Source organism: Sarcophilus harrisii, chromosome 6 (genome assembly GCF_902635505.1).
Source record: "Sarcophilus harrisii chromosome 6, mSarHar1.11, whole genome shotgun sequence".
In the NCBI taxonomy this organism is placed as follows: domain Eukaryota; kingdom Metazoa; phylum Chordata; class Mammalia; order Dasyuromorphia; family Dasyuridae; genus Sarcophilus; species Sarcophilus harrisii.
In genome coordinates, this window is record NC_045431.1 from 189,113,597 (window position 1) to 189,137,479 (window position 23,883).

The following is a 23,883-nucleotide window of genomic DNA, read 5'->3' on the forward strand; positions in this document are numbered from 1 at the left end:
GAAAGAGGAAAGGAGCTCGGCATTGACTAGGAAACTGGCACGCGGAGAAGGAAAAAGAGGCGGGCCTGAGGGCGGGCACGACGGGGAGGAACCGCGCGCACGCGCTCTTGACCTCACGTTTGGAAAGGCTCGTCGCCTGCACGCCGCAGGGTGGGCGGGGAGAGGGCGTGACGTAGAGACGAAGGGGCGGGTCCTAGGAACTCCGCCCCCTTCCCCCGATGGCCTGCGTGCGGGGAGCGGAGACAGGAGTGGCGGGAGGAGGAGGAGGAGGAGGAGGAGAAGAAGGAGGTGGAGAAACAGGAGGAGGAGGAGGAGGAACAGGAGGAGAAGAAGAAAGAGGAGGAGGAGGAAGAGGAGGAAGAGGAGGGCAAAAGGAGAAGAAGGAAGAAGGGCAGCTGGGCCTCGGCCGGGTCCCGACGGGCTGATGGCAGCGGCGGAGGGCGAGGGGGGACGGCCAATGAGGGCGGCCGGAGGGGGCGGGGCGTCGCCGTCTATTTTGTCCCGCGGCCGCTGAGGGGAAGCGTCGTCGTTCATATGCAGAAGTGCTGGCGGCCAGCGCGGCTTCAGCTCCCGGCCTGGGCTGCGGCGGCGGTGGGATCCTCGGCGGCGGAGGCGAGCGCGGGCCGCCCGCACCTCCGCACCCTGCGCAGCTTCCGGGCCCCCCGACGGCCGCTGCCGCCCCCGGCTCCCTCCCTCGCCCGCGGCGGCTGCTGCTGCCCTCGGGGCTCGCCTCCCCCGCTCCAGCACCCCGGACCCGGCTGCCGCTGCTCCCGCTGCTCGCACTGCCAGCGGTCGCGCCCGAGCCACAGGTATCCGCTGCGGAGCGCCCCGCGTCCGTCGTCCCGCGAGCCGCGCGTGCCACCCGCGCCTGTCCCAAGCCCCGCGGGCGCTGGGTTTCCATTTAAACCGCAAATTAAGTTTCATTTCTCCGTGCACTGCTCGCTCTCTCTCTTCCTCTCCTTTACGTCTCTCTTCCGTTCTCTTTTCTTTCTCCCTCTTCCTCTCCTTTTTCCCTTCCGCTTTTTCTTCCCTTCCTCCTCTTTCTTCCGTTCTCTTCTCTCCCTCACTTCTCTCTCCTGCGCTCTAACACTTTCCTCCTCTCCTCCTTAACTCATCTGTCTCTTTCTTCCCCTCATTTTTCCTCTCTCTCTCCTCTGCTTCTTCTCTGCCTGCGTCTCTGTCCCCCTCTCTCTTCTCTCTGTCTCTCTATCTCATCTCTTCTTTCTTCTTATCTCTCGGTGTCTCTGTCTCTTCCTCTCTCTTTTTCTCTTTTATCTTTCTACCTCTTTCTCTTATCTTTTTCTTATCTCTCGGTGTCTGTCTCTTCCTCTCGCTTTCTTTTTCTTTCTGTCTCCTTTATCTCTCTTATCTCCCGGTGTCTCTTTATCTCTCTCCCTTTTTCTCTTATCTGTCTCTTCCTCGCCCCCTCCCTTTTTTTGCTGCGGTTCTCGGGTCCGTGTCGGGCCGCTCAGCTTTTCTCCGGACTTGCCCAGCCTCGCTCTAGGGCCGGTGCAGCCGGAGGTTTGGAAAGGAAGAGCTGGGGAGAGCCGCCGGGGGGCCGACCCCTCGCTTCCCAGATGGAGGAAAAGGGTCTCCGTCTCGGAGGATAGCTGCGGGAGAGCCCCGGAGAGTGGGGGGGGGTGTTTTTTTTTGGGGGGTAGAGCCTGCGCGGAGGAGAGTTGGGCCGGCGGGGTCGGGGCCATGCCACCTGGAGGCTGCGGGGGCCTCCCAGAGCGGCCAGCGGCGTCTGTCACGGGCCCCACGAGGGACACCATCTGAAAAAGGAACGAGTTAGGTTTCTGCGAATTAGTTGGAGACAGCTGCAAAAGTTTTGTGGGGTTTTTTTTTTTTCCTTTTTTGCAAGACTTTTGGGCTCTTCTTGCCAGTTCTAGGGCAAAGTGATTGTCCAACTCGAACCCCTTTACTTTAGCCATTGATATGGAAAGGAACTTCTGGACCATCCAATATTTGTCCTTGAAAGAAGAAAAAAAATTTAACCATTCCAAGGAGAAAAAATGTGATCAGAATCCTAAATGCTTTTTTTTTTTGGCATGTAATAGGCGCTTAATAAAAAGTATTAAAATTAATGTGTTTTTTTTTTTTTTATTGTTGACCTGATGAACATTTTATCCACTTCAAGGAAGAGAGGAAACTTTGATTTCAGTGTTTTGGCTGAAACTGAGGTAATGAGCAAATCTGCCCAGTCCTAATGGAAGATGGTTCGAAATAGATCTTTGTAGTACTAATAACGGTACTTAAGGGTGTCAACAGAGATGGAACCAGTATTCTGAATGAGTCAGAGTAGATCAGAGATTAGGTATTTTTAATGTGCACATGAAGTCGTAGGCCTCAGGATGAGTTGAACCAGCTGCTTGAATCTCTTTTCCGGTTCACTACACCTACTTTTAAGTTAGCCACTGAGAGCTGTTAATTCCAGTCATTGCTGTTATATTGCTTTAAGCATACATGGGTGGAAATTTTGTTTGAAAGGGTTTTTAAATCATCATGTAACAGTGAATTGAATAGGTAGCGCAGTATTTTTGCTGTAGAACTCCATAATAAGATTCTATTTTAAATGGTTCTTAAGTGAATAGATAGTTGGAAGTTTGCCCTTTTGGTCGGCAGGAAATTCTAAGAACTTATTCACTTTCTAGAAAGAAAATAATTTGAGTGATTATACTGGATTTCACTTTCTCATTTCTGTCATCTTTGACTTTTGTTAAATTATTGAAAATCTATAATAGCTGATTTGAGAACTTTACCAGTATACTGTAGATACATAATTTCAGACTTAAAATAGAGTATCTGTTTCTGTTAACAGCTCAGTGCTTTATAGATTTAAAATACTTTATAGATAAAAGGACTTATGCTTGGGCTTGCCTGGATGTTCAATGGGTTGGTTTATTTAAAACTTATACTTTGGCTTCTTTCTGAATCTACTTTTGGTATGGGGATTTATACTAGTAGAATTTAACAAACATTTATTCCAGTTATATAGTTAGATATTAATGTAGTGTAAATTGAGATGTGTAATATAAAGAAAGCAGTTCATTCTGTGCCTAACCAAAGTACTTGAAGAAATTTACAAATAGAACTATTTCAAAGTAATAAGGGTAAGATTCTCTGGCTTTGCTCTGTGCTTGATTGTGTTTGCATTTTGTCCAAAACTTCAGATGTGAATCCATACATTTTAGCTTTTGTTTATCAAGTTGGGATGCTTTAACGTGGGAGTATTAAAAAAATTCATTCTTTTGGGAGCTTAATATATATACCTTGTTTCATATCTTTTTCTTTTTCATAGGAATTCCCTTGGAGTCTGGCAGCCATTGTTTTCCCCCAAGCATTCCTTTGTGCTAACAGCAATAACGGTGGCAGTTCTGCCACCTCCTGTGGTTTGATAGATTATTCCCTTTATAAACACGTGTACTTAAAACTTTCCTCTCCTGATCTTTGTTCCTGCAATAAATTTTATGATGCCTCTTTGAAAGTTGACATTAATTTTTTAAAAATTGCTCTCTTTCAGTGGCATTTAAAATCATTTATTTAGACAGTTTCTACTTCTTCCATTTTTAGAGGGTGCTCTGGGATTCTTTCCTGTTTTTTATAGACTCATGTACATCTGTCTTAATCTAACTTTCACATTTTGTGGAATAGTCTTTAGTTGCTAAGTTTCCCACTTATGCATTCATACAGGATTTGCCAAATTATACCTCAAAAGACAAATGAGAAATAATTTAGCCAGATTGTTTTGACCTGTTTCCTGCAATAATGCATTTTCCTGAAATGCACACTTTTTTGCAAGAATTCTTTTTTTTTTATTTTTAAACTGATGGTCACAGTCAGAACTTATGGCTTTATTTTCAGTGTAGATTTTTTTTCTTTTTTTTTCTTTTTTTTTAGGGTTTGTAATGTCTAGCCTATGATTTTTAAGTTAACAGGAACTTTCAGTTAGCAGAAATAAGTATTCTCCAATTTGATTCCCTGAAGTGATAAATGTAAAAAAATTCTTGGTATCCCTTTTAAAATAACTTTTTTTCCTTACACATTATTTCTCATCTTCAGTTTTATTTTTTTCATAACCTCTAAAGAACCACATGAATTAACTTATTTTTTAATGGTCTAATGGAAACTGAGCTAAGGGGCAGATGTCCTTGGAAAGTAAATGGTAACTAGGTTTTTTTCTTTTTTTAAACTAAGAAGAGTAAAACAATTTTCTTACTATTTATTCCAAAGGACTCTTCCCTAAAGATTTTAAGGGAAAATTACTTTAAATGAAGAAGGTCCCCAAAATGGGAGAAATCAAGAACCAGGTAAGAGTATAATTTTATGATCCTGGTTAACACTTTAACCAAGTTCAGTGACAAGAGGAAAGATTTTCAGAAGATCAAGTACTTACTACCTGCCAAGCATTTATTTAGCTGACAGGCTTTTACATGGCCGATGGCCAAATATAATATCTCTCTTAGGAGGGGAGGAAATTATGAGAATGAATTCTGACTGTGCAAAAGTTATAAATGCAAGTATTGCCGTTTCTCTGTGATTATATTAGTAGATTTGTCAGAAATTTGATATTAGAATTAGGACTTTTTGTTATGATTTCTGGCTTATCAAATTCCTTTTTAATCACACTTAGATACAAAGATGAAAATTTTATGGAGCATTTTTTCCTCTCTGTTGCTATTTTTTTCTTATTTTTTACAAACTAATTTTCTCCCTAGTCTGCATTTATACCTATTATTGCATCTTATTCCATGGACTTTTTGAAATACTTATTGAAAAAAGCCAGTGTTTTTATAGGGCAGCTAGGTGGCGCAGTGCACAGAGGACAGGGCCTGAAGTTAGGAAGACCTGAGTTCAAATGTGGCCTTCTCAAACACTTAATAGCTCTGTGATCCTGAACAAAGGCACTCAACTTTGTTTCCCTCAGTTTCCTCATCTGTAATATTAACTGGAGAAGGAAATGGTATTCCAAGATCTTTGCCAAGAAAATCCCAAATGTGATCATGAAACATCAGACATGACTGAACAACAACCACAGGATTTTAAAAATACGTTTATTTAAAAATTTAACTATCTTGCATTTCTTTATCAACTCTAGTGCCAATTTTATCTGAGTCTCCTGTATTCATTGGTATAAACACACAAGTGAAAATAAATCGAGTTCTCTGAAATCTGTATTGACATTGACCATGTGATAAAAGGCTTCATCCGTAAAAATTATCAGTATATTTGAGAATGTAAAATTTTCTTGATCTATAAAATATAGGAGTTAGATGATTCTTAAAAGTCTTATTCTTAAAAACCCATGAGAGTGGAAACAGAATTTTGCAGATTCAGAATTGGGACAATGTCAAAAATCATTTAGTCCATTTTGGCCTTTTTTCTTTTTTGAATTCCCGTGACATTTTTTTCTAACAAGGAAGATTATGTTTAAAAATTTTAAGCGCCTTTTGGGGAAAGAAAATGTTCAGAGAGTTTTTTGATTTTTGATCATTTGTTCCCAAATCAGTATTCATTAGTTTAAAAGTGGAATAATAATTTTGAATCTTCTATAAAATGTAGGAGAGATTAACAATTGAATTTCCCTTTAAGCCATGTTATTTTCAGTTAGATTTAACATTAATTCTCTTTGGTGTGCAGAACTTGCTGATTTTGTCAATACTAAAAGGGAGATGAAACGGTTCCTACTGTCGAGAAGTTCACATACTGCCCTTCACAGGCAGGACATCAGAAGTCTTGTCAGAGGCCACCTCTGGGCTGTTGTCTAGAAAGCATTGCGGATTTACAGCTGGGCAAGTGAGTTGAGGGAGCAAGAGATGTACCAGTAGATTGGGAGCAGCTTAGGCAGAATAGTGTTTTTAATAAGGCAGCTTTGCAATTTATTGTCCCTGAGAGGTGCTTGAATAACTTGACCCTGGGGTCACCCAGACAGCAAAATGTTCAGGTTTTCCTGCTCTTAGGCCAGATCACTGTCATGTCATCCTGTCTGGAGACAAAGTAATAAGAAATGAGATCCGAAAATATCCTGAATGTATTGTGATAAAGTGGTAGTGGCTTTCTATGTAGTCTGTCTTTGACTGCTCTGCAGAGTGCTAACCTGCATCTCAGGTGGGGTTCCAGAGGAAGTAGTAAATGGTTGTGTTCTGTTATCATCCATCTTTGATCTTGGAGTTAAAGACCATAACACTTTAGTAAATTCTTCTCTAAAATGATTTTTCAGAATGTTTGAACTAATTCATGTCTTCAGTAGTCGTAGTGCATCTGACTTCTGCAGCAATTCCAATATGCAAGTAGAGTTTTTTTTAATCACCGGTGGCAGGTGTGTCTTAAAGCCTAGGTGTTTTAATTTGCATTTCTCTTACTGATTTGTTCCTTTTACTTCTTTTAAAATCTACTCATGTCCTTTGCTTTTCTTGGGGAATGGTTATCAGTTTTACATATTTTTGCCAATTTGCCTTAACTCTTAGATAGCAGACTTTTATCACAGATGATTGATTTAGAGATTTTTTCCCTCTCTGCTCAATAGTTGTCTTACTCTAATTGTTACTTATTGTAGTTGAATTTGTTGAAAAATCTTGGATTTTTATATACCAAAATTGTCTATTTTGTCTTGTGACCACTGCTATTCCATGTTTGGTTATGAATTCTTCCTCTAAGTATAGTTGTGAAAGATAGCTTTTTTTTTTTTTTTTTTTTTTTTAATGAGTCCTTTTATGTTGCTCACCCACTGTGATAAAGTTTAAGATGCTGGTCTGAAGCTGCTTTTTTGTCCGATCACTTTCTAGTTTCTGGGCAGTTCTTTTCTAATTTGACGTTATTTCCTTTGTAGCTTGTGTTCTGGGGACATGGGGCTCCCATGTCTGATTACTTATTGCTTGTCTTTTCTGTTCTAACCTACTTTAAAATTTTTTTTACCTAGTACAGATAATTTTATTAATCATGTAGTCTGAAAATTTTTAATAAGCTTAACTCTCAAATGCTAAGTATTCAAAATGAACTTTTTGTGGATAGCAGAAAAACAGGTGCCAATAGAAGGTAGCAAGCATCTATTAAGTGGCTACTATGTGCCAGATACTCTGCTAAGTGCTTTACAAACAGTCTTCCTTTTGATCCTCATAATAATCCTGGCAGGTAAAGTGCTCTTTGCACTTTATAGATGAGGAAACTGAGGCAAACAGAAGTGGTGACTTTTTCAGGGACAGAGCACTTGGAAAGGTAGGGGCTGAATTTAAGCTCAGATGTTCCAGACTCTACTGCTGCACTCCATACTTGCCTCTGGCAAGTAGGCAAGAAGGCGGAATGGCAGAATTAGTTATAATATAACTAATGTGAAGATTTTAGCGATACATGGACTTAGCTGGAAAGAAGGAGGAGCCAGCAGAACACCATAGAAAACATGTCTCTAATGTAAATGAAAGCTGCACGTGAAGGATCTGAATTCAGATTAAATGTTCTCTCTCCTCTTCACTCTAAAGGAGAATGAAACCTACTCCCTTCCTTTGGGTGTCCATGGCCTACTGAATGCATTGGCACGGCTTTGCTGCTTTCTATTAAAGGGACTGTACAGGGGTCAGGTGGGCAGGGAAGTATTGGGAAGTAACTGGTGTAAGAGACAGGTGTCGGGATTTAAATTATCTAGTCGAGGCAGGTCTGAGCCCTGGGTCTGATTTTTGTGGAAGAACCTCGGCTAAGTCAATTTGAGTCATATTTTGGTCATCTGTAGAATATGGTTAGTGTTTGAACTATTTTCTCAAATCATTCTGGCAAAAGGACTTTGGAAGCCTGAAGGCTCTGTAGAAGTAAGAGATTTGTCACCAGTGCTAGGTATTAGTCCTTATTAAACCTCTGACTCTACACTAGAGATACACGCTCTTTATAAACTTGTCTTTGGTATAGCTCTCTCCATTTCTAGTTTAAATTTGTTCTGAAGATTTCAATAGATTTTTAGCAGTACTTTTTAATATGGTTAGTTTCACTTTTTAAAGGAAAAAGATTAAACAGGGTAAAGTGAAAAAGCAATACCAGTTTGGGGTTATCTTAAATCCTGGTCTTAGGTTTTTATTTAATTTTGAAGGATGATTTGTTAGTAGTGGGTAGGTGGAAAGACTCTCCTAACTTTGTCCATAGCTTCTTTAATTTATTTAATAGTATTCATCAAGTGCTTACTATCTCAAAGCATAAACTAATTCTTATTCTTGGGTTTGATTTTTTTTTTTTAAGCTAAAACTTTGTGTTGGAATTTGTATTATAATTTTCAATCCCTTATTTTTTCTCAGCAGTGATTGTAGCAGCTGCTACAAAAAGTCTAAAGCAGCATTTATTTCCCAAGTGAATTTGGCCTACAACATTTTTAAGTTTGAAAAATAATAGTGGAACCCGTGAATGTTATTCTAGGGAGAAAGAGTAATAGTCAGGGAGACTTTGGTACAAAATGGAGGAAATTCAGTTGATTTGAATTTTGCTGCATCTCTCTTCTGGCATTGTAATAGTTTTGAAATGGGTCCCATTTTAATTGGCCTCTCCCACTGCTTTCATACTTAATTTCCAACTGATGATGTATCTGGTCCCTACCATCTACCTTTTAGGATGATATCATTCCCTGTGTGGATTACTTGTCCTAAGCAAGGCCACAGAACTACCAGGTGATGCCATCTTGGGAGTATGGATATTCTGTATTTTTATGGCACCCCAAAGTTTACAATATTAAGGATTGAGAAACAGGCCTAGGGGCAGCTTGGAAGCTTGCCCAGGGCCACAGCAAAAAGACCCAAAAGTGAACTCTACTCCAGGAATTCTGACCACTCTGGAGTTTTTTGTGTGCTGAGATTTTTTCTTCTTTTATTTCAAACCCCTTCAACCTCTCTCTTACACTAAAAAAGACCTCTGAACTTTTTCTGGATCATATAGTTTTGTAACAATATTGTGCTTTGCCTTGTTCAGTCAATTAACATTTATTAGAAGTGCTGACTATGTGCTAAGAGGGTAGGGATTACAAAGACAAAAAAATGGAACAATCCCTACTCTCAAGGAGCCACATCAATTTATGTTAATGAGATTTATTTTATTTTATTTTAAATTTTTATTTTTTATATTTTTAATTTATTTAAATAAATTTTAATTATTTTACTTTTTTCCCCTTTTATTCTAAATCTTTATTTCATTGACCAGAAAATACCACTTGACAAGCTTCTGTTGAGCTTGGACAGAAGAGACAGAATAGAAAGTTTTGAACTTTGCTAACAGCTTTGTAAAGGTGGCTTATTCGAATGTTTTAAGAAGTAATGGGTAAGAGACTTGTCATCAGTAAATGATTCCCATATTTTTCCAGTCCATGGTTTCAAGGAACAAATAAAATTAATTCCTACTGTGGCAAAGGTTATTATTTCTCAAGGAATTTTGGCTAGTTGAAAAGTTAAATAACAACAACTTAATTGCACATTACATTCAGATACCTGCAATTAATTGAAGTTTGGCTAAAACAAGAAAAGTTGGGTACTTTAAATTAGCAACTGTTATAGATACAGGATGGTGGCATTCCTTCTTCTCATTCTGTAACCTTAGGAATTATGGGGTTACTTTTCTTTAAGGTGACTTTGTAACTTAATGAGGTCAGGATTCAAATTCTATTCTAGAAGATAAGTTTTGTGAGTTATTGAGTCAGTAAATTTTTAAATTTTTAATTAAAATTTAAATTGAATTTTAAATTTTTAAAGTTCAATTTTGTTTTCAGGTTCACATTCTCTCTCCTCCTTCAACCCTATTCTCTGTCATTGAGAAAAAGAAAAATAATACATTGCAAACCTGTATAATTGAATAAAACAATTTCTCTCATTGATCAAGTTTAAGTTCTTCTAAGTTTATCACCTCTATCTGGAGGTGAGTGTGTTTCAACATAAATGTTCTGGAGTTGTGGTTGATCCTAGTTCTTAGTTATTTCAAAAATTGTCTTTATATTATTCTTGTTACTATATAAATTGTTCTTGATTCTGTTCGCTTCCCAGGTTGTTCAGAAAACTTCTATCAGTTCTTACAGTACAGTGATATTCCATCACATTCATATATGTAACTTATTTATTCAACTTTTCCCTTGTTCATGGCCATTCCATCAGTTTCTAATTCTGTGCCACCACAAAAAGAGCTCCTGTAATATTTTTGTACCTATGTTCATTTCCACTTTAAGAAAAATCTAGTAGTAGTATTACTGGATCAGAGGATATGCAGTTTCATTGCTTTTTGGACATAGTTCCAAATTTCTTTCCAGAATAGCTGAGTCATTTCCCAGTTCTACTAGTAGTGAGTTAGTGTACCTGTTTTGCTACAGCCCCTCTAGCTGTAGCATTTTTGGGTTTTGGGAGGACAGCTTTGCCAATCTGAATGGGTATGAATTGTTTTAACTTGTATTTCTCTAATAATAAGTGATTTAAAAAATATTTTTTTCATTCAGCTATTGTGAGCTTTCACTTTTTCATCTAAATGCCTCTTCGTATACTTTGACCATATCAATTGAGGAATTAGCCAGTTATTTTAATCAAATTTTCCTTTCTATACAGTGATACCTTGTTAAAGCTTATTAAGATAAAGAATTTGAGAAGATTGCCTTTTAAAGCAAGATCAATGGTAGTTTAAAATCAGTGGAGGTACATATTTCATACAGTATTGGCTGGAGTGCTAGGCTTGGCTCATGAAGCCTTAAATTTCATTTCTGGCTCCTCACACTTATCCCCCTTAGAGCCAGTTTTCTCTTCTATAAAATAGGGATAATAGGCCCTGTCCTATACAGATGTTGTATCAGGAGAGCTTACAGAGAATAAAAACCTTGGAAAGTTTAGATCACTATGCAAATATGAAATTGCTACTGTTGTTCTGTTCCTGCCAAAACAATAATTGTAGAGAATAGGTTTGGGCTGTGTAGTAATTAATTAAAATATGAATTGTAATTATACTTTTCATATTTTTATTCACTTTGAGCTTTTTTTTCCTTCCAGTAAAAAAACTGGTCTTGGTCATTCTGAGGGGGGAAAAGTGCTATAATGTTAATATTTCTGTATAAATTTTTTTAAAAATATAGTATGAGTAAGGGAGGAAAGAGATAATTTATATACTGTATTGCTTCAGTCCTGTTCAGCAAAATATTAAGTGCTTACTCTATGGAATTTTGTTATGCCTGATAATAGTCACTGTCAAGTGTAAAGAGGCCAAACATGAGGCCAGCTAATCTTGACAAACAGCCACATGGAAATTGTTGTTGGAAAACAAAAGTGCGGGAAGAAACAGTTGAGAGAAAGTCCCTGCCTTTGTGGAATTTACTTATTTGCTAGTAAAATATTATTGCTTGTATTTTAAAATATATAAGTAATACATACATATATATATATATTATTTTTATTTAGCTTGTATATGTTGTTTAGTCTACAGGTTGAGTAAGTTGCTCAGTTTTAAAGTAGTAGGACACTACTTTTCTTCTTCAATTACTGTACATTGTGGGTACTTTACCTAGGTATTTACCCATTTTCTTTAGCAGCTGCATAATATTCCTTTGTTTCATGGAAAGCTTGAAAGGTGAGATGGGTAGAAAGATGAGGAAGGGAAGGGAGGAGAGGAACCAGAGGCAGTTTTTCTTTTCTTCTTTGATAAATAAGTAGTTTCCTTTCTCTTTGGGTAAATGATTAGACTTATTGGGAAGTCTATTATATCATGGAAGGGGAAGTCAGGTTCCTGCTTTAGGGCCCACACAGATTGTGGTGATGGCTTAGGGAGTCTGCAGGATGGTTATCTAGGCAGGAGTACCAGAAGCTTGGGAGCAGATGCTTAATTGTATAGCTGCTTTCTTAAATCTTCAGAGGTAGACCAATCATTTGGAGAAGATAGTGTGCTTGTGTAGATAGAGGGAGAGATTTTGAAGGTAGCTCTTCAAGTGTTATGTGAGTCTTTGTTGGATAGAGAGTGTGCAAAGTTATTCTACATGCAGAAAAACACATAGATTTTTCATGTGGAAAGGCCTTTTTCTAGTCCACTTCCACACTGAAGCCCCAAAAGCTCACATGATTTGCTAAGGATCCTACAGGTAAAAGTGCTAGAGGTGTGGAGTAGCAAGCTTGGAGCTCCTGTTCCTGATTTGGTGTTCTTCCGGATGCTTTAGAGAGAAGGAGGACTTAGCTATAGAGTAAATAGCTCAATAGTAAAGATTTAAAAACATTTCTAGAGCCAATTTTTATATTTAAACTTCTACCTCCCTGTTTTGAAATACAATATGCCGTGGGACAGAGACATCTTAGGAATGTCTAAAGTTATAAAATGGGCTAGTTACATTGAACAAACTTTTTTTAGGGGAGTAAAATAGAAACTTTAGATAAGATGCCATCTCTGCCCTTAGGGAGCATGCTGTCTACTAATGCATTCTCTGCTAGGATTTTTCTAAGACAATTTTCTAATCAATTTTAAATTTCTCTATTTACAAAAGTTTGATTTATATACAGCCCTACAGTTAATTGCATAAAATGAATCAAATGTCTAACTCAGATGAATTGACTTAAATTCCTGATGAATCTACCTTTTTTGAACCTTCTCTCCTCCTCCTAAATGCTCATCTTCAGCTAGTACTTGATGACTCCACTCTTTGCCATTTGTCCATTTTTCTACATCCTTCTCTTGGATTGACTTATCTGTTTTCTCATCCTTACTGTCTTCCTGTGTACCCATGATTTCCCTGTAGGAAATGATTTCTCTTATCTCATTTTGTAGAGATTTTATATTTTTATTCTAATTTGTAGGAGACAACTTTCCTAATGGAGAGACTTGCCTTGGAGTCAGGAGGAACTTGGATTCAAAGTGGAAAGGAGAGTGTAGCCAAAATCATAAATTCTCTGTTGAAAGTATCCTTAGTTTTTGTGACTCTAGGTAAGTCACTTAATCTCTGAATGCCCAAGGCAACTTATTAAAAAAAATTATACAACATTTTCTAATCTATATTGATAGGAGTTTCCTTTCCAAAAATTGAAATCAGGGGTTCTGATTGCCACTTCTTTGTCCTTACTCATACCATCACCATTAATTTTTATTGTGCTATTTATACACACATCAACTATATATACACAGTGTAGCATAGACCAGCCTAGAAGCAGTCCAGATGATGATTTGAGTTCAAGTTCTGACTTGACTCATACTGGCAGTGTGATTATTAATATAATAAAAAGGGGGTACTGGTTATATAGTAAGGAGGGGAGGGAATATTGATGCATATAGATTTAGTATGCTGCTCCCACTGTTACTCATTAAATATTCATTAGATTGAAGGGGGTGTTAAGGGAACCTTTTGAGAAGGACTTAGAGGAGGGGGTGGAAATAGGTGCCATCCAGAGCTGTTCAAGTGCTGGTCTTCTAATCCTTTTCTGCCCCTAATTTTATGTTCCTTTTTCACCTTCCTTTTCCCCCTCTTTTTCTTTCCCTTTAATGTTATCTTCACCTATTAGAATGTAAGCTCCTTGAAGGGAGGCACTGTCTGTTTTAGTTATATTTGTATCCTGTGTCTTAGCATTGTATCTAGAATACTGCAAGTTCTAAATGTGCTTTATCTATATCCTTAGTTAGATATTGCATATTATCTTTATTTGCTCCAACATTTAATACAGTATGTTGCATATAATAGTTACTTTCCTACATTTCTATCAGTGAGCTCTTATGGGAAGAGAAGTTTTTATTTCTTATCTATTCTCTTGCAGATTTCATTTAATTGAATAATTCAAATTTAAGTGAATTTTAAAATGGAGATTAATTATTCCTGAAGTATTTGCTTTCATGATGTGTTCCATAGCCACAACTCACAGGAAGGAAGAAGGGAAAATCAGCTGGGTGGTTCAGTGGATAGAATGCTGAACTTAATCGGGAAAACCTGGGTTCAAATTCTGATTTAGATTTGTGGTACAATCTTGAGCAAAGAGACTACTTTCAGCCTCAGTTTATGCATTGGTAAGATGCGAATAATAGTACCTGTCTCCCAAGAATGTCTTGAGGATCCAATGAGATCATATTACACTCAGCAAAAATCTAAAAGAGCTCTAGAAATCAATTCTTTGTTGTCAGTTTTATAGAGAGTAATTAAAAAAACTAAGGACCCAAATCAGTATGAGAGGAGGTCAGTGAAGCTAAAACACCTAAAAACCTTCATTTTGGTTATTTTTGATATCAGCTTCTTGGCTTTCTAAAGAGCAGAAGCTGTTTGTGTTCTGGAGGATAAAAATTAATGGGTCTGGGGTAGCTAGGTGGCAAAGTAGATAGAGCATCAGCCCTGAAGGCTGGACCTGAATTCAAATCTCCCCTCAGACACTCAACACTTCCTAGCTGTGTGACCCTGCACAAGTCACTTAACCCCAATTGTCTCAGCCCAAAGAAAAAAAAAATAATGGGTCTATATTAAATAGAAACATTGCAGAATGAAAGAACTGTGCAGTATCTATTGCATTTTATAGAAGTTTTAATAGTGGAGTTGACATGGAAGGCCGTGAAATAAAGTTTTTAGGGTCGCTGATACCATCCTTATTATTGAATCTATGTGGCAATTTACGCTGCAGATTGCCTTTCCTTCCGCTTACCTTCACCTTTAGCTTTCATGACAGCCCTCTCAAGGGGCTTATAATACAAAGCTGCTCTGTCAGAGTTTCTGCCCTGGGATGGTTGGTTGAATTTTTATTTTTTTTTTTTAATATATTTACCCTGAATGACTATTTCCATTCTTGTGCCTTGGAAGTTATCACTTCCAAGTAGAAATTCCCAAAATACCTATCTGAGTGTGTCTATACCCATATTTATCTCCTCTCTCTAATTTCTGTTAATGGGATCCTCATGTTCTCTGACTTACAGTCTTAAAACCTGGTTACTGTTGTCCTCAGCCTCCATGTTTCAAGTTGGCAAGCCATGGTAGTTCCAGGGTAGCATCACGGATTTGAAGCCCGAGTGGATTCGCAGAGACCAGCCAGACCTGCCCCTCATTCTTCTGTGGGGAAGTGATATGTGCAGGTCTGTGAAGCCAGGAAGCGGTGGCATCTGGAGCTGGAGCTTGATCCCTGATTCTAGGCCTGCTGCTCTTTTCCCTATACTGCCTTCTTGTGCCTCTCACATTTGCCCTTTTTTTCTCTATTACCATGGTTGCTACTCTTGACTTAGGATCTATATTTATGAAGAGGAAGATCTTAAGCATTAAGTACTTAAGCGGTACTATATTATCTCATTTGATTCTCACAACTACCACTTCTGGGAGGTATAGATGCTATTATTATTCCCATTTTAGAGGTGAGAAAACTGAGGCAAACCGAGGTTGAGTAACTGGCCCAGGTTCACCCAGGAAAGTGTCTAAGGCCATATTTGAACTTTCTGACTCTGGACCCAGGGTTCTGCTCACCAACAAACCCGCTGCCTGCATTACTTTCCCTTTGGCTGCTGAAGTACCTTTCTAATTGGTCTCTTCCTCTATCTCCAATTCATCTTGAACATTGCCACCTTATAAATCTTCCCATCTCATAATTTTGATCAAATCACTCTTTACTGTTTAAAAAACAAAACTTTGTTGCCTCTTGAATATAATTGTAATATAATTTAGAGTTCTTTCTGTTTGTGAACATGTGTTCTTCTTTCCCATGTGCTTTTGCTTAGGATATTTCTTGTGCCTGAAGTTCTCTTCCTTCATTTACTCAGTTATGCTACCTTCTTCAAGGACTGACTCAATATGAGCTCCTTCATGAAACTGGATTTTCTCTACTCCACACTCTACTTATAGATTTATCTAGCACTTCATGCCTCTACTACATATATTGTTATTCTGCTTTGTATTAGTATTTTTAACTAATGCTTTATATTAGTTATTTTTATACAGAGCTTAGGCCTCGGAGGAATGTGCTCCTCATTTTGGACAGGAGACATTTAGATGTCTGAATTTAATTATGGCTTGTCTCTGTTGCTTTGTGATAGAGTATGCACTTATATTTTGTATTTAAAGTACATCAGTCAGTAACTTGACCAACAGATTAATTGAGTTCCTGTTGTCTACTCAGTTGTGCCAGGCGTGTTCTCCGAAGGGCCTGTGATCGCCTTGCTTTCAAGGAAACAACTTGGTTTTTATATAATTTAATTTAGAAACAAGTTTAATTTTCTTTGAGGCTGATATTAAATTTACTTGTAAATTTTTTAGCTTTTGTAACATATTTTAGATGTTAAGTTTTGACTTGAAAGCAAGTTAGAGTTACAACAGTTTGAAATTGTGTGGACAGAAAAATGGATGATTAGGAAAAGAAGAGGCAAGAGTGTAGGATCATTAAAATGGAACCTCTCTTCCTCCCTAAGCTTTGCTGTTTGGTGTTGGTGGCATCTACATCCTCCCAGCCACTGACACTTCCAGAGTCATAGTCATCCTCAACTCTTTGCTCACTTTTTCTTAAACCTCTGTTCAGCTACTGTCTTTTTTTATTTTTAAATGAGTAGAAATTTGTTTTCTCTCTCTCCACCCCCTTTAACCTCATTGGAAAAGAAATTTTTTTTTCTTGTGACAGAAATGAATAGTCAAGTAAAACAAATTAGCCTTCTGACTGAAGTCTCATTTGTACCCATGAGTGTATCATCTCTCTATAATGGAGAGCACACTTCACTTCATCATAGGTACTCTAGAATCATGGATGAGCATTGCATACGTCAGAAGGTGGTTGTTTTGTGTGTGTGTGTGTGTGTGTGTGTGTGTGCGCGCGCGCGCTCTGTCAAATTTGTAGTCTTTATTTTAAAATTGAATTTATTAAATTAATTTTTTTATTAAATCTTTTTATTTTTCAAAACATATGCATGGATAATTCTTTGACATTAATCCTTGCAAAACCTGGTGATCCAATGTTTCCCTCCCTTCCCCAATCTCCTCCCCTAGTTGGCAAGTAGTCATGATAGAAATATATGTTAAATCCAATATATGCATACATATTTATACAATTATCACTTGCACAAGAAAAATCAAATCACTTGCACGGGAAAAATGAGAGAAAATAAAATGCAAGTGAACAACAACAAAAAGAGTGAAAATGCTATGTTGTGATCCATACTCAGTTCCCACAGTACTCTCTCTGGGTGTAGATTGCTCTCTTTATCACAAGATTGTCAGAACTAGCCTCAATCATCTCATTGTTGGAAAGCGTTACATCCATAAGAATTAATCATCGTTGATCATCACTTGATCTTGTTGCTGATATATCAGAGTTTTTAGAGATTTCACAATTGTGTGTCTTTGCAGTGTTGTCATATAAATTGTTCTTATGCTCATTCGCTCATCTTATTTGTTGTGAATTTATAAAAATCATCCAAATTGTTTGTTTTTGGAATATTGATATTATAGTATAAATTATTCTTCTGGTTCTGCTCACATCAATCTGCATCAATTTGATAAGTCTTCCCACAGCTTTTTGGAAAAAATATTTTCTTTCCCACATTTCTTTTTTTAAAGTGTATTCATTTTATTTTAAATTAAGTTTTATTTTCAATTCTGAATTGTCTCCCTGCCCTCTACCCATTGAAAAGACAATAAAAACAAAGTCCATTATAATTATATATAAATTATGCAAAATAAACTCCTTCATTAGCCATGTTTCCTCCTTTTCCAGAGAGAGAGAGAAAATATGAATGATGAGAATGAGAATGGTATGAAAATTTACTTTGGTTTACACTGAGTATCAGGTTTTTTTCCCCTAGGATTCTAGATTTTATCTTGATTCCTTTGGAATTGATTAGTCATTGTGTTAGTTATTAAGTCTTTAAAGGTCATTATCTTCATGATATTTTTATGACCTTTAAAGATCATGTTCTCCTGGTTCTGCTTGGTTCACTTTTTACCATACATGAAAGATTTGTTTATGCAAATCTTTCCAGGTTTTTGTGAAACTATTCTCCATCATTTCTTACAGTACAGTAGTAGTATATCACACTCAAGTATCACAACTTGTTTAGCCATTCCTCAATTGATGGGCATCCCTTCAGTTTCGAGTTTTTGGTTGTCACAAAGATCCTGACTCTAACCTACCTGTACAAAACTTAGTGGTTCTCTTATGGCATAATAGCAAAGAGTTAGCCTCAAAGCTAGGATGAACCACAGGTTCAAGTCTCACCCCTGACACATACAGCAAGTTACTCAGCTTTTCATGACATTTAATACTGTAGTTGTTTTTACATCCTAAGATTCAGAGGAGGTAACTGCTTGCATTGGTAGAGGAGTTTTTGCATCTATCTAGGAGTTCTTTTTGCCTGTGAAATCACAGATCTAGTCTCCCACCCTTACCATTACTCTTTTCTAGCCCAACTACAATAGTAAGTCAATCTCTACACATTTCTCCCTTTAACCATGCTGTCATTGCAAATACTGATGCTTTCCTCACATGTAAAAAATATTTAGGGCCAAAGCTCAGTATAGATAGGTGTGTTTTCTTCCATGAGTTTTCCCTATAGATGCTAGTATTCCCTGATATTCTGAATTGTTAATGTTATCTCTGTGCTCCAGTTACCTTTGCTGTGTGCATAGTTTAATCGTTCCCACTCCTTAAGACTTGGAGAATTTCATGTCTTTGAATCCTCAGCTTGTTTGTGTTAGGTGCTTATTAAATGTTGAATTGAATTATTCACAAAAATAATATGTTTCACTTATCTAGAACTTTAAAATGAAGAAACTAAAGTTCAGAGAAGGGAAATGCCTGACCCAGAACATTCAAAATATTTGTAGAAGGTTCCTACTCAGTACCAGGCTTTTCTGGTTCAACACTATGGCCTCATTTTTTCTGTTCCTCTACTTATTTGTCCCTGCAGGATGATGTGGAAAAGAACTTGGAAACTTCATAGGAAAAATGCAAATTCTTAAATCCCTCTTTTTAAAAAGAAGTATGCTAGGTCTTTTTTTGCATGTGTGAAGAGCCTAATATAAAATGGAAAAGTCAGCAATGGGAATAAACTGGTTTGGAGGAGCCAGAATAGGGAAATTGAATTTCATTTGCCTCTAAAGAAATCAATTTCCTGTATATTCCAACACTTTGCTTTTCTCATTCTGAAATGCACATAAGTATATACATATACATGTGTATTTGTGTGTGTGTATAATGTTCCCCCCTACCCGTCACCCCATATGTCCTCCTAGTTGTTAGGCAGATCTTAGCAGTCCTTTTCCTTATTGTCCTAGAGCCCTTCTGAAGTGAAATGACCACATGACCTCAGTGGCCAGCATTCAGAGTGAAGCTTTTTCATTTTTGATTAGGGATGCATTTAAAAAAAAAATTATTATTTCCCAATTTGTTGAAAATATTTAATGCTTGTGTTTACTAATGCTATTCTTTGACATTCTGTGTATTTTTGTATGTTTATCAAATGGAGCTCATTATTTCTATGAAAACTAACTTCTGCCTTATTTGTTTCTTTGTGTGGCACTATCATTCACTTGGGGCCTCATTGTTTTTTTTTGTGGCACTTTATCTTTGACCTCTTTCTCCCTCCCCCCTTTTCATTTCTCATCTGTCAGATCATAGATTTTCTTTGTAGCAGCTTTCCCATCTTTCCCTTCATTTCCATTACCACCATCGTAATAATGTAGGCTTAGATGAGTGGGTCTCCAAACTTTTTTGATCAGACATCCTTATCAGTGAAAAAAGTTTTGAGCATATTATATTTATTTATTTATTTATAAATGATACATATGTGCCACTCTATTATATACATCATAAAACTTACACAAAGTAGTTATTTTAAAGAATGAGATAAAAATATTTGATCCTAGAGACAATAGAAACTCACTGGAGTAAGATCTGCACTTTGAGAAAATCAATTTGTTGCATGAAGAATAAACTGGAGAGGGGAGAGATTTAAGGTAAAAGGTACTGCAGTAGTCTAGGTGATAGATAGGGGACTGGAATTAGGATCCTAGTTCCACGGGTAAAAAAAGAATGCAACAGCAGCAAGTGATATTGTATTGATAGAAGAGAGAAGATTTGGCAATTAGATACATTGGTGAAGGAGGAGTGAGGAATTGAAAATGATGCTGGGGTTTAAAACCTAGGTTACTGGGAGGATAGAATTCCTCCAGCAATAAGTGGAAAATTCAGATCAGGAGTGATTTTGAGGGGGAAAGAATGTATTGAAACTACTAGTGAAGTTTATCTTCAGTGAAATTGTCCCACTGAATAAAAGGGGTCAAGGTAGGCTTGCAGGGGCCCATCTTGTGAGAGGCACTTGCTACTGTATCCACAAGTTGATTTTAGGGTCAGGAAATGATTGTGATATGCTGGGGGAGAGATTTTCTGCCTTGATAGCTTGGGCCTGGTTCAGAAGCGAGGAGCTTTTAGGATTTGTACAGGAGGGATAGAGTGGGATGAATGGTGGAAGATAAGGAGAGGTGGGAATTGTGTGGAAGAAGAGCCAGGCTTGGAGAAAGACACCCCAGATCTCACTTTGGAGATCATGGGATTAGATTATTGCAATAACCTCGAGTTAAATTGGAAGGGACCATCGAGATAATCTCATTGGGCCTTCCTCCCCATTTTACAGATAAGGAAATGGGCACCCAGTGAGGGGCAGTGGCTTGCCCACAGCCACCTTGAGTGGGACAAGAACCCACATCCTCCAGCTCTGGCTCCTTCTTTGTTTCTTTCCTTTCACGTGGGCCTCTACTCTCTTCTTTTGTAAGCCTGAAAGTGCTGCTCTGCATGGCCCAGAGGTCAGGTCAGGTCAGGTCAAACCTCAACTCAGTCCCTACTGACTTTTCTCATGGTACTCACCTCTGGGTCCACAGCAGGCGGCCCTTTTCTGCCTCTAATGCTCATGTGCTCGCTTTGCCTTTGCTTATGGGCCTGTGCCCTGCCCTTCCCTCTTCAGACCTCATGACTGTCCCTGATGACCCACTCACCTGCCGGCTTCCTGAAGCCTTCCCTGTCAGGACAGGTCATGATCACTGCTTCCCATCCAGCACAGGAGTTGTGTTCTTTGTTACATCCCTAGTGGCACTTAGGCAGTATTTTTGAGCTGTTATCCTCTTTTTGGATGAAAACTCTATGAAGGTAGGTGAATTAAGGATTGTAGGGCTCTTCAGCTTCTGTGTTTATGAGGAGTTGTTTTGTGTTTCTAGGTTTTATATCAAGGTAACTGTTTGGTATGAGAGAGATAACCCTAAGATTTTGTTTATTTCTTTGTTTTAAGTGTGCTAAGACTTAAATGTCATTGTCTTCAAATAGTTGCATAGAAGACAACTTGAACCTTTTGAATTAGAATATAGATGGGTCAGCTTGGTGTCTTAATGGCAAGAGCATTCTTGGAGACGGGAAGACCTGAGTTCAAATGTGGCCTGAGATATTTAAGTGGCCCTGTGAGCCTGGGCAAGCCAGTGAACACTGTTTGCCTCAGTTCTTCATCTGTAAAATGAGCTGCAGAGGGAAATTGCAAACCATCTTAGTATCTTTGTTGAGAAAACTCTCAAAATGGGGTCACAGAATTGGGCACAACTGAAATGACTCAGCAGTAGCCACCGCCTTCCTTATTCTGGAGATAGTGAGTAGACTCGGCCTTTATAGTAAACTGGGATTCTGCCCAGTGTGCTCACTGTGGAACAAACAGCCTTTAAATATGCATGCAGTGGGAGATAGTTTTTTTTCTTTCTCTTCATTTTTCCCCCGTCCCTTCCCCCCCCCCCCCCCCCCCAAAAAAAAAACACCTTACTTTTTTAAAGATTAAGTTCCATCCAGTTTTTAGGGCTTGTGCTGGAGAATAAACTAGTATCATAAAAAGGTCTTAATCTTGATGGACTTATTAGCAAATGGTATTGATTGTGGCAGTTTTGCTTTTTCTCTGAATACTTAGTGTAAAGCTGCTGTCTTGTTCTTATATTGTGGAGGGGGCACGAATTTACATCTACCTTTATGGGGCTTGGTGGAAGTTCTTATTTATTGCTGAATGAAATGACTGAAGTGAATGTTAGGAAAGAACAAAGTCCCTGAAGGTAGTAGTTCAGACGGAAGTGGCCTGGACTTCTAAGCCTCTGGCTGAATCTCCATTTCCAATAGTGGCAAATTCCAGAAAGTCACAATCCTTGAGCAGACTTTTTTGTGCCTTGGAAGAATGCATTTCACTTGTCATCTGTTACCAATTAGTGTTGCAAGGTAACATGGAAACTTTGAGATTTGTTGTGCCATTCTTGTCTGCCTGTGTGATGCTGCCACTCACAGGTTTGTACTTTATCCGAAAGAAAATCTCCTGCCCTTGTAGATTTTCAGGTACCCGAAATCCTTTGAAAGCACTTACTTGTTTCACATTATGCTCTCTACCTAGAGAATTAAAAAGCAGAAGAGCTTTGTATTTTCCACAAAATTTCCATGTCTGAATTGCCTGTCACTAAGTCTGAGAAACTAGAGATTTTTCTGAAACAGCCTGGAAAAACTTGACATGTTCTTATTGCATTGGGTTTTACTATATCCATATAATTATATTTGTTAATATGGTCAATTTTATCCAATAATAATTTCTGGATTGATCAATATTTAAGGGTGGCACACTAGATGGGGATTGTTCTTAGAATCAAGAAGCCCTGAATTCAAATGCAGCCTCAGATACTTAATCTCTGTGTGATCCTGGGCAAGTCAGTTAATGTGCCTCAGTTTCATCATCTGAAAAATGAACTATAGAAAAATGATAAACCATACATTATCTTTACTAAGAAGACCCCCAAAAAGGATCACAAAGAGTTGGATACAACTGAAAGGATTGAAAAACAACACTAAGTGCTGTCTAAATGGATAACTATTTTTATCATATAGTGATGATTTAATTTCTGAAGTTGATAAACATTTATTGATCTTAAGCAGTGAGACGGTACAGTGGGAGTACCTTGAGCCAGAATTTCACATTTGGCCTCATATACTTAGTAGATTGATGGCCTCATCTACTTAGTAGATTGATCTTGGTAAGTGCCTGGTACATTATTGGTGCTTAATGAAGACCAATTCTCTTCTCCTTTTTTTTTCCCTTTCCCTTCATGCATGTAATTTATCCCCTGTTTCTTTATATTATCACAATTGGAATAAGATAGTAAGAAACACTATATGATATATGTATGTTTCTGCTAGAGAAGGAACAGACTCTTATGGATCATAGCATCACAGGCTTGATCTTATAGATCATCTCATCTATCTTCATCCTTATTTAACAGAAAAGGAATCTTAAATTTAAATAAATCTTAAATAAATTTAACAGAAAAGGAATCTTAAATAAAGACCCAGAGAAGAAATCATAGTTACAAACATAATAAATGACAACTTGAATCCAGTTTCTTAGCCTATAGTACGTGAGCATTTTTGAATGAATAAATCACCTGGATTTATAAATGATTAGATTTGTTACCTTGTTTAATTTGTCATTAAACAGTCTATTCTTTGTGGATGATTTTGTTTGTTCCATGCCTGGAGTGAGAAAGATTTTCAGGGCTATCTTAGGAAAGGCTTTTTACCTAAGTATAATAAATAATATATTTGTTAGCAGGCTATTCATCACTTCCTTATTTCCCCATCTCATTGGTTTGGAAACTGAATGTAAGTCAGATGGTTTTCCTGGGCCTCATGGACATCCCTAGCAAGAGTGGGAACCAGGATGTGAACCAATATTGAATACTTGTTCAGACTCTGCCTTGTTGCCAGGTCAAACACCTACTTATTGATTGCCTACTTTGTGTAGGGCAGTAGCTTGTGGGGTGGAATGAGGAAAGGACTTTTTTCAAAGCACTGTTTTCCTGACTTGGGTAGATTTTGAGTGCCAGCAATAGATTTTGAGTGCCTGTGAGAATTTTCATGTGTCTTGGGGTCCTTTTTGAATTAGGAAAAAAAAAGGAATTGTGTTAGTGTC

The 23,883-nt window shown here is 37.9% G+C and overlaps 1 protein-coding gene across 4 annotated transcripts in view; it reads left to right on the forward strand.

Annotated features, from left to right (window-relative positions):
• Positions 1-342: 342 nt before the first annotated feature.
• Positions 343-23,883, forward strand: part of FAM53A (family with sequence similarity 53 member A) — a 104,135-nt gene continuing 80,594 nt past the window's right edge. For 2 of the 4 annotated variants that reach the window (XM_003773441.4, XM_012552383.3), the window contains exon 1: positions 345-809. The gene's annotated coding sequence lies outside the window, so the exon portion shown is untranslated. Of the gene's footprint in view, positions 810-23,883 lie in introns of all 4 variants that reach the window. The other 2 variants (XM_031942253.1, XM_023506151.2) reach the window with 2 other exon arrangements.